Raw genomic sequence first — 12,948 nt, 5'->3', positions numbered from 1 at the left:
AGGCTGGTGCTGGCAATCCTCATAATGTACAGCTACTTCTGGGTAGATACCGTGGTTTTGGTATTTGACCAGACTTTACTCCAAATTAAGCAAAATCAGAGGGGAAACTCGACGTTTCACAGAACCCCCAGAGTGATAATTGTTATTATCTTGTACTGTAATGTTTTAATCTTTGTAAGCCACCTTGATCATTTTTTGGAAAGGTGGGGTATAAATAAAAATTATTATTATTATTATTATTATTATTATTATTATTATTATTATGCTTTCTTCTGATGTGTGTACACCTGGAATGGGTCCAATTCAGCCTGATTCATTGTTCACGTGCTAAAATCAGTGCCATCTCCTGCCCCCACACTAAGCAGCACAGAGAAAGAGAGTAGAGCAATTATTTCCTCAGTCACATAGTTAAGGGGACAATGGTGCACTGGGCAGGGGCTCTGCTTGGCTGGCGAGGCTGCAGTAGCAGCACCACCAAGGGGGATGGGCCACTAGGGCTAATGGAATTACAACAGCTTTGACCCTGGCCATGTGCCGTAATAAATTCATTCATTCAGCTTTGACCTGCTGCATGTGATCACCACTATGATCAATCTGGGGCTAATCCAGGGCATAATGCTCTGGAATTGAGCCACTAGCATAGATGCACCTTGAGAGAAAGGTTTCCGACATGTTTGTATAAGAAAGTTTATATCTTTCAGATGGTGTGGACCTAAGCTGCATAGGGATTTTTAGGTCATAATCAGCACTTTGAATTGCACCCAGAAACAAACCAGGAGCCAGTGAAGCTACTTCATCTAGGAAGTTACATGCTTTCTGAAACTGGCCACAACATTTAGGACCTGCTGAAGTTTTTAAACAGTTTCCTAAGGCAGCCCCATGTAAGGTGAATTACAGTAGTGCAGACAGGATGTAACCAAGGATGCAACCACTACAGCCAGATCTGGCTTCACAAGGACTGCCACATTACTCTTAAGCAGGGGTAGGCAACCTTTTTGAGCCGGGGGCCGGGTTGCTGCCCCTCAGACAACTGGGGGGCCAAAGCAAAAAAAAATAAATAAATTTTTTTTAAAAAAAATTAATTAAATAAATAAATAAACTGGGGCAAATTTAGGACAACATTTTAATAATAATAATAATAATAATAATTTTTATTTATATCCCGCCTTTCCAATTGCATGATCAAGGCGGCTTACAAGACAAGAAACAATAAAATACAGATAAAACATCACAATATAAAAAGTTTAAAAACATCATTACTAGGGGTAGGAACGGGAATCTATACAAATCACAATTCACTAGGGGCAAGAAAAAGACAATATATTGCACTAATCCGGGGTCAAAAAACAACAACAAGGAGCAGAGAAAGAACACTATTACCTAGAGTGAAAAAGCCAGCTGGAATAGATGGTGGACACTTTTTTAAAAAAAGTGGAGGACACGCAAAAAAATTTGCTGATTTTTTAAAAAATGTTAATATAAATGCATGTTTCTGAGGCATCTATAGACAATTGCCCCCCTTGCCCCTGCACGCGAGAGGCCAAAGGCCCCGGCGGCAATCGGTGGCAGGACCGGGCTGGGGCCAGTCCCAAGGCCTCGCCGGGCCGCATCCGGCCCGCGGGCCGCAGGTTGCCTACCCCTGCTCTTAAGTGTGCAAATGCACTGCTGAAAATTGGGCATCCAGGCTCAGGCCTGAGTCCAGAAGTACACTCAGACTACAGACATGAAGTTATAGGGGGAATGTTACTCCATCCAGCACAGTCTGAATCCTTGTCCCCTAATCTGCCTTTGGTGATGATGGCAATAGAGCCAGAGGCAGTATTCTTCTGGATATCAGTTGCTGGATTTAAAACAGGGTGAGCAAGGCTGTCTTCCTCATGTTCTGCTTGCAGGCTTTCCATGGCCATCTGGAATGCAACATACAGGAGTGGTGGTGGTGCAGCAGTTAAATGCCAGTATGGCAGCCACAAGGTTGTGAGTTTGATCCCAGGGGCTTCAAGGCTGACTCAACCTTCCATCCTTTTGTAGGTCAGTAAAATGAGTTCTGAGCTTGTTCGGGGCAATTAACTAACAGACTGTAAACTGCTTAGAGAGTACTGAGTTCACTGATAAGCAGTATAGAAATGTACATGCTGTTGCTATTGCTGTATGGGCCTCGGTCTTATCCAGCTGGGTTCTTACATTATTAGCCATTTCAGACTAATGAATGACTGAATTTAAAAAGAAAGACAAATATTGAATAACTGTGACATTCTGGCACAAAGACCTCATCCCAACAGTATTTTCTAAAGTGCTGAATGAAACGATTGAATCCATTTATTCTAATTGATTGCTTTGAGGTTTGAATATTTTTCTTTTTCTCCCAAGCCACCTAATTTTTCTTTTGTACAGTTTAAAAACCTTCAAAAGTTTCCAACTTTTTTTCTCTTAACAAGGTTCAAAAGTACATATTTCAGACAGCAAACACAGAGAAATTATAGAGTACACAATGATATTTTTGAATACAGTGGTACCCCGGGATACGAATGCGCCGGGTTACGAATTTTTCGGGATACGAAAAAATCCCATAGGGATTTATTGCTTCGGCTTACGAAGGTTTCTTCGGGTTACGAAAAAACCGCGGCGCTATTTTCCGCCACCGGAGGGCAGCAGAGAGCTATTTTTCCATTAGCGCCTATGGGAATTCGGCTTACGAAGGTATTTCGGGTTACGAAATTAACCGCGGAACGAATTAATTTCGTAACCCGGGGTACCACTGTATGTGAAAACAGCAGTGTTACATAATGGCTTGAGAAAATATATAAATCACTAGATTATAACAATAAAAAAACTAGACAATGAAACAATGTAGTAAGCACACTCTACATTGCTTCCGCATTTACCATGAAGCTTTTCTTCTATATCCCTCATTACTGATCAAGATAATTCATTTTCATTCATTTCCACTTATTTCTCTCATGTGAAACTGGTTATGAATCTCATAACTTGTTTTTAGACCTAGGATAGAAAGTTCTTAATTCAAAGGGAGGAAAACAGGAAACTTCCTTAAACCAAAGGAGAAAGAAGAGGAGAACAAGACGGACAGTGGATTTTCAAAAGCACCTGAGGTTGCCGTTATATGTTCAATCGCCTGGGAGCAAGTTCCATTGAATCCAATGCAGTTTACCTCTGAGGAGGACCACACATTATTAATATATTAGAGGGCAATGGATATTTAGGCAAATTGCTCATCTTTCACCCAAGCCTTTGTTCCTGCTGCATGCCAGCTTTACCTTGGAATTTCCAATTCTGGTATATTTAGTTTTACCGTGGAATTTGGGGTGTATCCTGGAACCCAAGGTCAGTTATTCAACCAGAAAAATAAGCAAGGATGTGTGCAGATAAAACAGGAAACTATAGCTTAGAATAAGCCAGGATGTGGTTGGTAGCCATCAAACCCAGCATGTATTTAGAAGAATGAAGATTCAACAGAGAAGTGGTCAGGGCAGCTGCCTGACTCAGCTTCAGTGTTCATGATTTTGGACACTCGGACTGGTCAACCAAACTGGGCTTCTATGTAAGTCAACCTTACTTTCTGGAATTATTGTGCTTTGTTTAGAAAAGGATATATTAGGTAAATAACATATTCATTTTATTGCTGGCACTTTTTAAAGCTACCTCTGGGAAGACTTTTAAACTTGGAATTTCTCCACCCTTCCTTTGACTATGTTCATGTTTAAAATACTGAAAGAAACCCTACAATTATCTTACTGACCTTCAAATGAACAATGTTTTTCACTCCAAGCTAAAGAACCCCTTTAATGTGTCCACTAGTTAAGGTTATCAAGGAGTTGGCACAGAAGCTTCAAGAAATACAATTTTCTGGTGTGTCAGTGTGTTTAGCTCCACAATTAAGATTTAACCCCCCCCCCCCCCCTTTCCAGGGAGGTAAGATAAGTTAAAAAGTGTTGAAGGTATATGTGGAACTGAGTTGAGGACCCTAAAGGAACAAGTAAGTGAAAAGAACAACATTTTAATGTTCATGACAAATTGCATCAACTGAGGACATAGATATAGAAGAAAATACATTATTATTATCATCAAAACGTTTATTAATATAGCGTTATCACTGTACATGGTGCTTTACTAGTAAAGGAACAACAAAACAGCTAGCTCCTTGCAATCAGGTTTACAATCTAATTTAGGCATGACACAAAAGGAAAAGCGGATGACAGGATGGTGGGAGATTAAGTCCAAGCAGATCCTGCAGGTTCTTCTCTCCCTCTGAGGCCAGGGCAGTAGCAATTGGAACGGAGGGAGGGCTCTTCATCTGCTTCTGGGCCTATGGAAAATAAATAAAATACATAAATAAATACTTTTAATTCTATGTACAGTTGACCAAAACCCACAACCATGGACTGATTTACTTTTGGCAAATGATAAAGAGACAAAGTGGCTTGCTAAATTGTTCTACCTCCATCCAGAGTTCGATTAACCCTTTGATTTGTTTATAAAGCTTTGTTGCACAAATACTCTTCATGGAAATAGATGCATAGTGGTCTTTCACCTCCACTGAGGGGGATGGACAGTTGTGTATGTGTGTAAGTGTCTCAGACGAGGAATGTGTGGAAACAATTTTTTCCCAGTTCATTTTTGGTCAGAAATTACCAAAATTGTCATTTATTTTTTTTCACACAAAGCAAAGAACTTGGGGTTTAAACAATTTAAATGTGGGATAACATGAAACTGCAGGTTTTGTTTTTTGTTTTGTTTTGTCACAAACTTATCACACATATATACTTCAGAAAGGTCCTTTCCATGGATTTACTGGATATGGCCAGGGCAAATGTGGGACAATTCAATTTCATTCTAGTTTTGAAGAATTTACCAAGCTCTTCAAATCTCTTCATATTTGATTTAATATATTAAAAATTTCAGATACAGATGAAAGCAAACTGATAAAAATTTATAACCTCTGCCCCCAAATCACTTTCTGGAATAAAGAATTTATGTTTTGAAGATTGTTGTCTAAATTAAAAGGTATGTCACAACAGCTGATGAAATGTTCCACACTATGAAAACCTACGTCACAATAAACCTGTTAATTTGGTTCCCCTCCCCACTCAACCATGCTAATATCAGCTCCTCGGGAAGTTGTTCTAACACCAGCTGAATTGCAGAATTAATCCAGTTTGACCCTGCTTTGACTGCCATGGTTCAATGCTATGGAATTCTGGGAATTGAAGCTTGTTATGTCACCAGAGCACTCTGACAAAAAAGAGGCTGAATGCCTCATAAAACTACAGTTCCCAGAATTCCATAGCATTCAGCTATGGTAGTTTAAAGTGGTGTCAAACCGCATTATTTCTGCAGTGCAGATGCAGCCACAGTTAATTCTGTGAAAAGTACTGCTTGAAACTTTTTTTTTTTTTTTTTTTGCTTCTATCAGTATTCAAATTGAATTTAACCACAGACACGAAAACAATGAATAAGGCCCAAAGCACACCAGTAGAGCACATGCTTTACACGAAAGAGGCACTAGATGCAGTCCTTGACATCTCCATTTAGAGGAAACAGAAATAAAACTAGGGACTTCTTTGACTTGAAGACTACTAACGGGGAAAATGCTGGTAGACAGGCCAGTCATCTGAGTCCATGAAAGGTCAGTTCATATGTTCAAGACAGACAGAAAACCCAGATGGATTGGTTTGCAAAATCAGACCTGTAGTACTCATGTATAAATGAGCAAAAAACAAAAGCAAAAAATATTTGTTCATATAGCTTTGTAAATCATGAATTAATGATGAATTCATACTGATAAATTATCATTCCTGTTTGTCAATTTTCTACAGAAAGGAGACCAGTAGCTGCAAAACAGGAAAAAAATCATATTTTTATCTGACAGGTTGATAACAGTTCATGCTACAATTTTTCCATACCAGCTTTTTTGAGAAAACCTGAACCACCAGGCAGCTATTCTCCTTGCTCACACCATTTCTCACTATTAAGGCTAAGTGCAGGCTCAAAGCTCTGTCACAATCATGCTTAGGATGATGAGAAAATAATAGAGGAATCCAGTGCTCCATTGCCTTTGGTTAAATGGGGGGGGGGGGGGGGAGAAATGTGGCTTATGGGCCACATGACCTCCAGGGTCCCCAAGCTTTTCTTATTCCCTCTCCAGCTGTTCTAATTTGGCAGGGACACTCTCAATTAATCCCCTGTCCTACTTTTTTCAGCTGCTTTTAATATGTCCCAGTTTCTCTTCTCCTGCCATAGAATCGTAGAGTTGGAAGAGACCACCTGGGCCAGCCAATTCAACCACCCATATGGAGGAATACACAGAGCATTCCCAACAGGTGGTCATCCAATCTCTTGTCTAAAGACCTCCAAAAAAAGGAGACTCCACTACACTCCAAGGCAGTCTATTCCACTGCCAAACAGCTATTACTGTCAGGAGGTACTTCTTAATGTTTAGGTGGAATCTCTTACCACTTTCTCCATTTGTCCTCAGCTTAGTTCACTTGCTATAATCTGAGTTCAAAGAGGAAAAGTAGCTTGCATTCAGCTAATTCAGCAGGAAAGGAGAGGGGGTTGGGTCTTGGCCTTTCCAGAAGACTCAGGGAAAAGCAAACTAGTGTGGGCTTTTCTAGTTTTGGAAGAGAGCACCCTGTGCTGTGTGACTCCCATTTGCTTCCTGTGGATTAAGACACCTTGAATGGATCCCATTTGAATTTCAGCATCCCTTGAACTGTATGCCAGGTGCTCTCTCAATCTCCCTTTTTCTCACACACATGGATTGCTCACAGCTCTAATTTCCCTAAAATAGGCTCAATAATGCAGAGAAGCATTCTTCATTGATTTTTTTCTCCTCCCTTCAATTCTGATTTTTGTTTGTTTTTTAAATTTCCACAAACCTTATACAGTGGACCCTTGTTATACGCTGGGGTTTGGTTCCAAGATCCCCCATGTATAACAAAATCCGTGTATGCTCAAGTCCCATTAAATATAGCAAAATGGTGTCCCTTATAAAAAATGGAAAATCAAGGTAAATTTATACTTTTTTGGAACATTTTCAAACTGTGTATGCTTGAATCCGTGTATAAGAAGGGCCAACTGTATTTTATAGTTTTACTGGTTTTCTTCTCGGCGGCCCCTTCCGTTTGATTTAGTAATCCTCTGTGTGTACCAGGAAGGTGCAGTGCCACAGCAAAGAAAAGCTAATTTGTAGAGGATCATGAACATTTAGATACATGTTATGGTCTACTTACCTTGAGATAAGTTTTTGCTTTGGGTGTGGGTTTTTTTATTTTTTTATTTTATTTTATTTGGCAGAGCAATGTTTCACTTACATTAACAATGCAATCATATCTACCTGTCTACTCAGCCATAAGTCCCAGTGAATTGATTGGGACTTAATTCTATGTAAATGTGTACAGAATCATAGCCTGATACATTATAAAAGACCACTGGGTTGCATGTATTTCTTTATGACAATTATTTTTCCCCAACTGTATATTTCTTATCTACTTACATTTCATTTATCTCCTCACTCTAAAAGTCCTGTGTGTAGATTAGGCTGACAAACAACAATTGACTCAAGATGACCACATGACTGTTAGGTTGTGTGGAAACTAGGTTTCATTGGTCAGAAATCATGGGAATGAACACACATAGTTCATACAGTGGACCTGAGAAAAAGCAATAATTTTGAGCATGTCCAATAAAAACAATTTGATTTTTTAAAATATACTATATAATATTTATTATTAACCATTCCATGTGCATACATGCACACACTTAGAATATTCTTATCTTCATTGGTTTGGATTTTTTTTCAGACTTTCCTAAATTCAGTTCATAAATTCAAGATTTTTTCTGCTTAACATAATAATTTTGTGCATTCGTACACATTAATAACTGCCATCCTCTTGTTGCCTGGCCACACCCTTTTGGCCACACTTTAATATTACTATAGGGTGGTACAATTCCTGTACTAATTCTCAAGCTTCTCTGGTGCTTAAGTATCATTCCTATACATGTATATCCATTGGTGTACCTTCTAGATGCTTCTGGTTAATGCATCAGATATTATCTTATCAGAAGTGACTTTAGAAAATTTGTGTAAGCCATCCTTTTTATATGAGTAATAAAATGTTCTTCTGTAACTCCTGGAGAAGTGCAACAGCTTTGTTGAATCCAATATTACATGGCATTACAGAATTACCACTGCTGGTAATGCTGGTGGCTTCTATGGTTGCACTGTGATCCTCCTTTCTGGTTTCTTCAGTGCATTTCTTCTACCACAAACTGAAAGCATATTTAGATGGGCTTATCACTGTTTTCTTGCTTCCAGTTTTCACCTTTGCTGCTGTATTGCTTGTTTCAGTAGTTGAAAATTATTTGGTATTTCTATATTTATGATTCTATTGTATGGTTTTATGGTTATGTTGTAGGCTCTGCATGCTTTCATGGTGGTAGTGGTAGTTATAAAGATGAAGAAACAGATTTTTCCTAAAACCTTCCCTTCAGTCATTGGATCGTTGTACAGTAATCTTGTACAGTAATTTATTTAGCTTTGTCCTTCATATATTTTCAGACATGGCTGATCAGTATTGAATAGATTAACAAGGTGGTCAAGTTTAGCAGATTAATTTACATAGTTGGGATTTACCACACTTTATCAACAAACTTTATCTTGTGTAAAAGTTATAATGATAGAGTTAAATCTTTCTTCTACGGTATCAAATCTACACTGTCAAGGTGTATAATGAAATTTAGGCTTAATCGAGCTTGTCTCTGCATCCTTTTCTCCCTCTCATGAAATGAGTTTCAGCAATTTGGAACCAGATGATAAGATAATATGTATTCATAAAGAGGCCTTGCCTTTAAAACAGAAACCTTTTCAACATCAGGATTCCTAACTGGGCACTTCTTGCACTTTAGTGGAAAATCTATGGAATGATTACCCATAAGTAAAAAAAAAAGTGATGTCACACGCCATGTGGTACGGTGCATGGCATCATGTCACCATGAGGGCAGAGTTGAGGCATGCATCATGTGGATGCCATACCCCGACTCTGCCCCCAAGCCGTCCTTAATGGCCGGTCAGCACAGCCCATTAGTCACTTACTGGGGTGAGGTATAACAAGTCCCTAGATACTTTTAAAAGTCAGCTTTTCAAAAATGTATTTTTAGGAACACTTCAACATGAATTTCCCAAGTTTTATGCCATTTCATTGTCAAGTCTAACCCCTTCCAAAGCTGCATAATGAAAAATAATGAACAAAGAACAAGTAACACAAGTTACACTACAAAAAATTATTTCACAAGCTTTGGCTTATGCAACATCTGTCCCTCATGCAATTCTATTTTCATGGGCTTTAAAATGTCCAAATAGGGAAAGGTTTAGACTGTCTAGGAAGCTACGTTATAAATGCCAGAGGGGAAGTTACGAGTATAAAGAATGGGAATGAATAAATCTAAAACACTGTCAGGGAAAATCTGCCCTATAAGCCTGGCTCAGTTGTATGCCAGTTTATCTATCAAGACCTCCCCAAAGAACCCCAGGAATGGGAGTTTGTAGAGTTCACTGAGAATTCTCTGTTAGATGTTCTGAAATTTAAATTTCCATGGTTATCTGCAGAGCGGGTGGAGCTAACAATCTAGTTTAAATCTCCGAGGCTCTTGAAAGACTGCTCTGACAAGATAAATTACCTGAATTAAGGTTGTCCTTATGATAAGAAGTTATCCTTTACTTTTTAAAATCAATCTGGCCTCAATTGACTTGGGTTTTGTTTTGTTTTTTGGTCATCCCCAGGCTTCTATTCCGAATAGCACAATTTTTTAAAATGGCTATTTAAATGCTCCCATCACTGTGAAAATATACTAGATGAGTCAGTTTAAAACATTCATTAGAGCCACCTCCAAAATGCATTTATATGAAAAATGGTTTTGCTACATACAGAGAGTGATTGGAATGTCAAGAATTTCATTTCAGCATCTCCTTTTTTTTTCTTCTCCCCCTTCATTTTTTGTTATTAGAGCAGGCTCTTGTTGTCTACACATTGGTTTTGTTCAAAAGATGTAAGTCAAGATAGGGGAAGGGAGGGGGGAAAGAAAACCCTTCCTGTTCCCTTATTTGCTTCTGACTACTTCTATTGTAACCATGATAATAACAATTTCTAATATGTTTTTCATTTCCTTGAGTGCTTCTTGAATTTTATAATGTCCTTCAATATTTTGCTGCCCTAGGGAAATGGAAAAGTAATCAAAAGAAACTATTGTTTGGGAAACAGTGCTCTCCTGCATTAAAACTATAGATCCCCATGCTTTTAATATGACCCATAAAGAAAGCCGGTTTCTTGTGCTGATAAATAAAAAATGTGCCGTCCACATTTGTTCAGTTCCTCCTTTCCATTTCTCTGTTTTAAAGCTTCCAAATTTTTCTTCTTCTTTTTGGACTGGTTGGATGGTTTGTATGACATTTATATTTCTCCTGTCTTTGTAGTTTCTGAATGTCTCACGGGCTTCGAGATGTTTATCCTCACCACAACTTTGTGAGTGAGACGAATATTATTATCTCCATTTTACAGATGGTGAACTGAGGAACAATAACTAATTGGATTTGTCTAAAGCCATTCAAGAGTCTCTGGTAAAAGGAAATTAATCCTAGTCTCCTGAGAGCCACAACAGCATCTTAACCATTAATACTCAAGCAAGCAAGGCCAACAGCTCAATTTACTGTCTCACACAAGGTCTGTCCTTCAAAATCCTTTGCTTAGCAGAGCTCACAAATGCTATTTGATCTCCATTTTATTTTAACAAAGAATAAAACAAATTATAGTTGTACACCTGGTACAACTGCTGAGTGTACAAAGTGTTCATGAGCACAAGCAAAGAATGTTCTCTTAACAAGGGGATACAGCATTTCAGCTTCTGAAGTGGAGGAAAGGTGGAAGAGCAAGGAGAAGAACTGAGCAGGAAAACAACCAGACCACATTCACTGAGAAGCATGAAAACAGCAAACCAGATTTATTTTTTATTTTATTAATATAAATGTTTGCCTATGAGCAAAAAGGGCCACCAGGCAGAATACTGATAAAATTCCTGCTTGTATCTGAAACTAGCATGCTGAGAAATGGCTATCACTAGAAGGTCTCCATCAGGAATTGCCCCTGCTCTCCTGACAGCTAGTTCAAGCTGGATGGTATAAAACCATAAAAACTGTTTAATAAAACTCTGAAAACCCTATTTTAAAAAAACAACACCATGTAAGCAGGGTGAACAATGAAGTGGAGGAACAGCATGAACAATCAGATTCTAAAAACACAGTTGAACAAAACCTCTGGTGTAAAAAGAATAACAAGTCTGGCACTAGGGGAAATTAGCTAAGAAAAGCGATCTAATAACAACATACCACAAGTGGAAAGGTTGTCTCATATCTCGAGTTACCACTCACCTCTCCTCCACCTACGGGAGAGTCCAGAAATGTGTTGAATTCTCAGGATAAGGGTCTACATGTCCTATTCCAGAGAGGGCAGTCTTACAGTTGAAGACATTAACTTGAAGGTCTATTCAATCTTGTTTCCCTTAAAAAGATAAAAAATTATAAGGGAGGGAGACCAAGGCTGTTAAAGTTTTCCATTATCCATGAACACACTAATCAGGCACCCAAGACAGCGAGTCACATTTTTCCTTCCTTTGGTGAGACGCGGTTCGTTAATTACAGTAATCATTTCAAAATTTGTATTTATCGAAATAAATTAGCACATGCAGCTTCTATGTTAATCAGTAGCATTTTCTTACATCACATTTCCCCACTTTCTGGCTACAAGTAAGTGGCCACCCTCACATAGACTGAAAGAATTACACTTAAGAAGATCTAATGGCTGAGGGAGGTACTGCCAACCAATATTGAGTAGATGGAAATGTTTGTAGAGTTGGGGTCATCTCTGGAGACTTGAGGCTATCAATTTACATCTGAACGAACCAGCTAAAATAACAAGAGACTGGTTTGCAAAAAGAAGCAAACCATAGTTTATTCATTGAATCTAGTGATGATGTTTAAACCCATTGCTTCTCAAGCCAGGTAGAAGGCAGATCTGTAATAAGTATTGAAAGGGTGCATAATATTTTAGGGAAAAACAAGATTATGAACTATGTGGATTTTTTCCCTGCCTGCTTAGATCTGGATAAATTAAACATTACCCGAGAAAGTGCCCTCCCTGGTCCATTGTGGATTCATGGAGGTGAGGTTAGCACTTGATTCCATCTAACATCAGTTCAAATTCTGGTCAGATTTATTATAAGGTCACAAATCTGTTCTGATCAACTGGTTTAAAAGAAAGAATCACTAGAAGATTATTTTCAATCTTTTACAGTTTTCATTGGGGTTTACTAAGGGTCACAGATCTATATTCATTTCTATTCCTCTTCTAAAACCAATGTTAGAGTAATATTCCAGTTTACATACTCCTCCACACAATAGCAGGCCATACACAACTGTGCCTCAGAATAAGCTGTACCACTACTGGTGTTCAAGGCTCATGTGGTTGACTGAAAGGGTAGGAGAACCTCAAAAGTGAAGCCCTTGTTCAAAAGGTTTGATCAGCTTTGGAATTATAAAGCCAAAGTCAATATAGGTCTCATGCCACCTCAGAGAAACACAGAGTTGGAAGACACCCCATGGGCCTTCCAGTCCAACAATCTGTCGTGCAAGAGTCAGGGACATAGCCAAGGGGGGGGGGGTCTGTGGGGTCTGGACCCCCCTTCTGTTAGATACAATGAATGGTGTGTGCAGCTGAATTACTGCGCCCAAGCCCCATTATAATGGTGGGACTTAGTCTGGACCACCCCTTCCCAAAATTCTGGCTACGTCCCTGCAGGAGTACCCAATCAAAGCACTTACAACAGGTAGCCAGCCAGCCTCTGTTTAAAAATCCTTAAAGGAGACTACACCACTCTGCAATG

The 12,948-nt window shown here is 38.8% G+C and overlaps 1 long non-coding RNA gene across 1 annotated transcript; it reads right to left on the bottom strand.

Moving 5' to 3' along the window:
• Positions 1-2,770: 2,770 nt before the first annotated feature.
• Positions 2,771-12,647, bottom strand: LOC121918907. The gene is made up of 3 exons (XR_006101340.1): positions 11,438-12,647; positions 5,597-5,701; positions 2,771-4,321 (listed from the first exon to the last, which is right to left on the bottom strand). It is a non-coding gene; the product is annotated as an uncharacterized LOC121918907 (long non-coding RNA).
• Between the last annotated feature and the right edge of the window lie 301 nt (positions 12,648-12,948).

This window comes from Sceloporus undulatus, chromosome 1, assembly GCF_019175285.1.
Source record: "Sceloporus undulatus isolate JIND9_A2432 ecotype Alabama chromosome 1, SceUnd_v1.1, whole genome shotgun sequence".
Classification (NCBI taxonomy): Eukaryota; Metazoa; Chordata; class Lepidosauria; order Squamata; family Phrynosomatidae; genus Sceloporus; species Sceloporus undulatus.
Note: the sequence above shows the minus strand (reverse complement) of the source record. Positions and strands in the feature narration are given on the sequence as shown.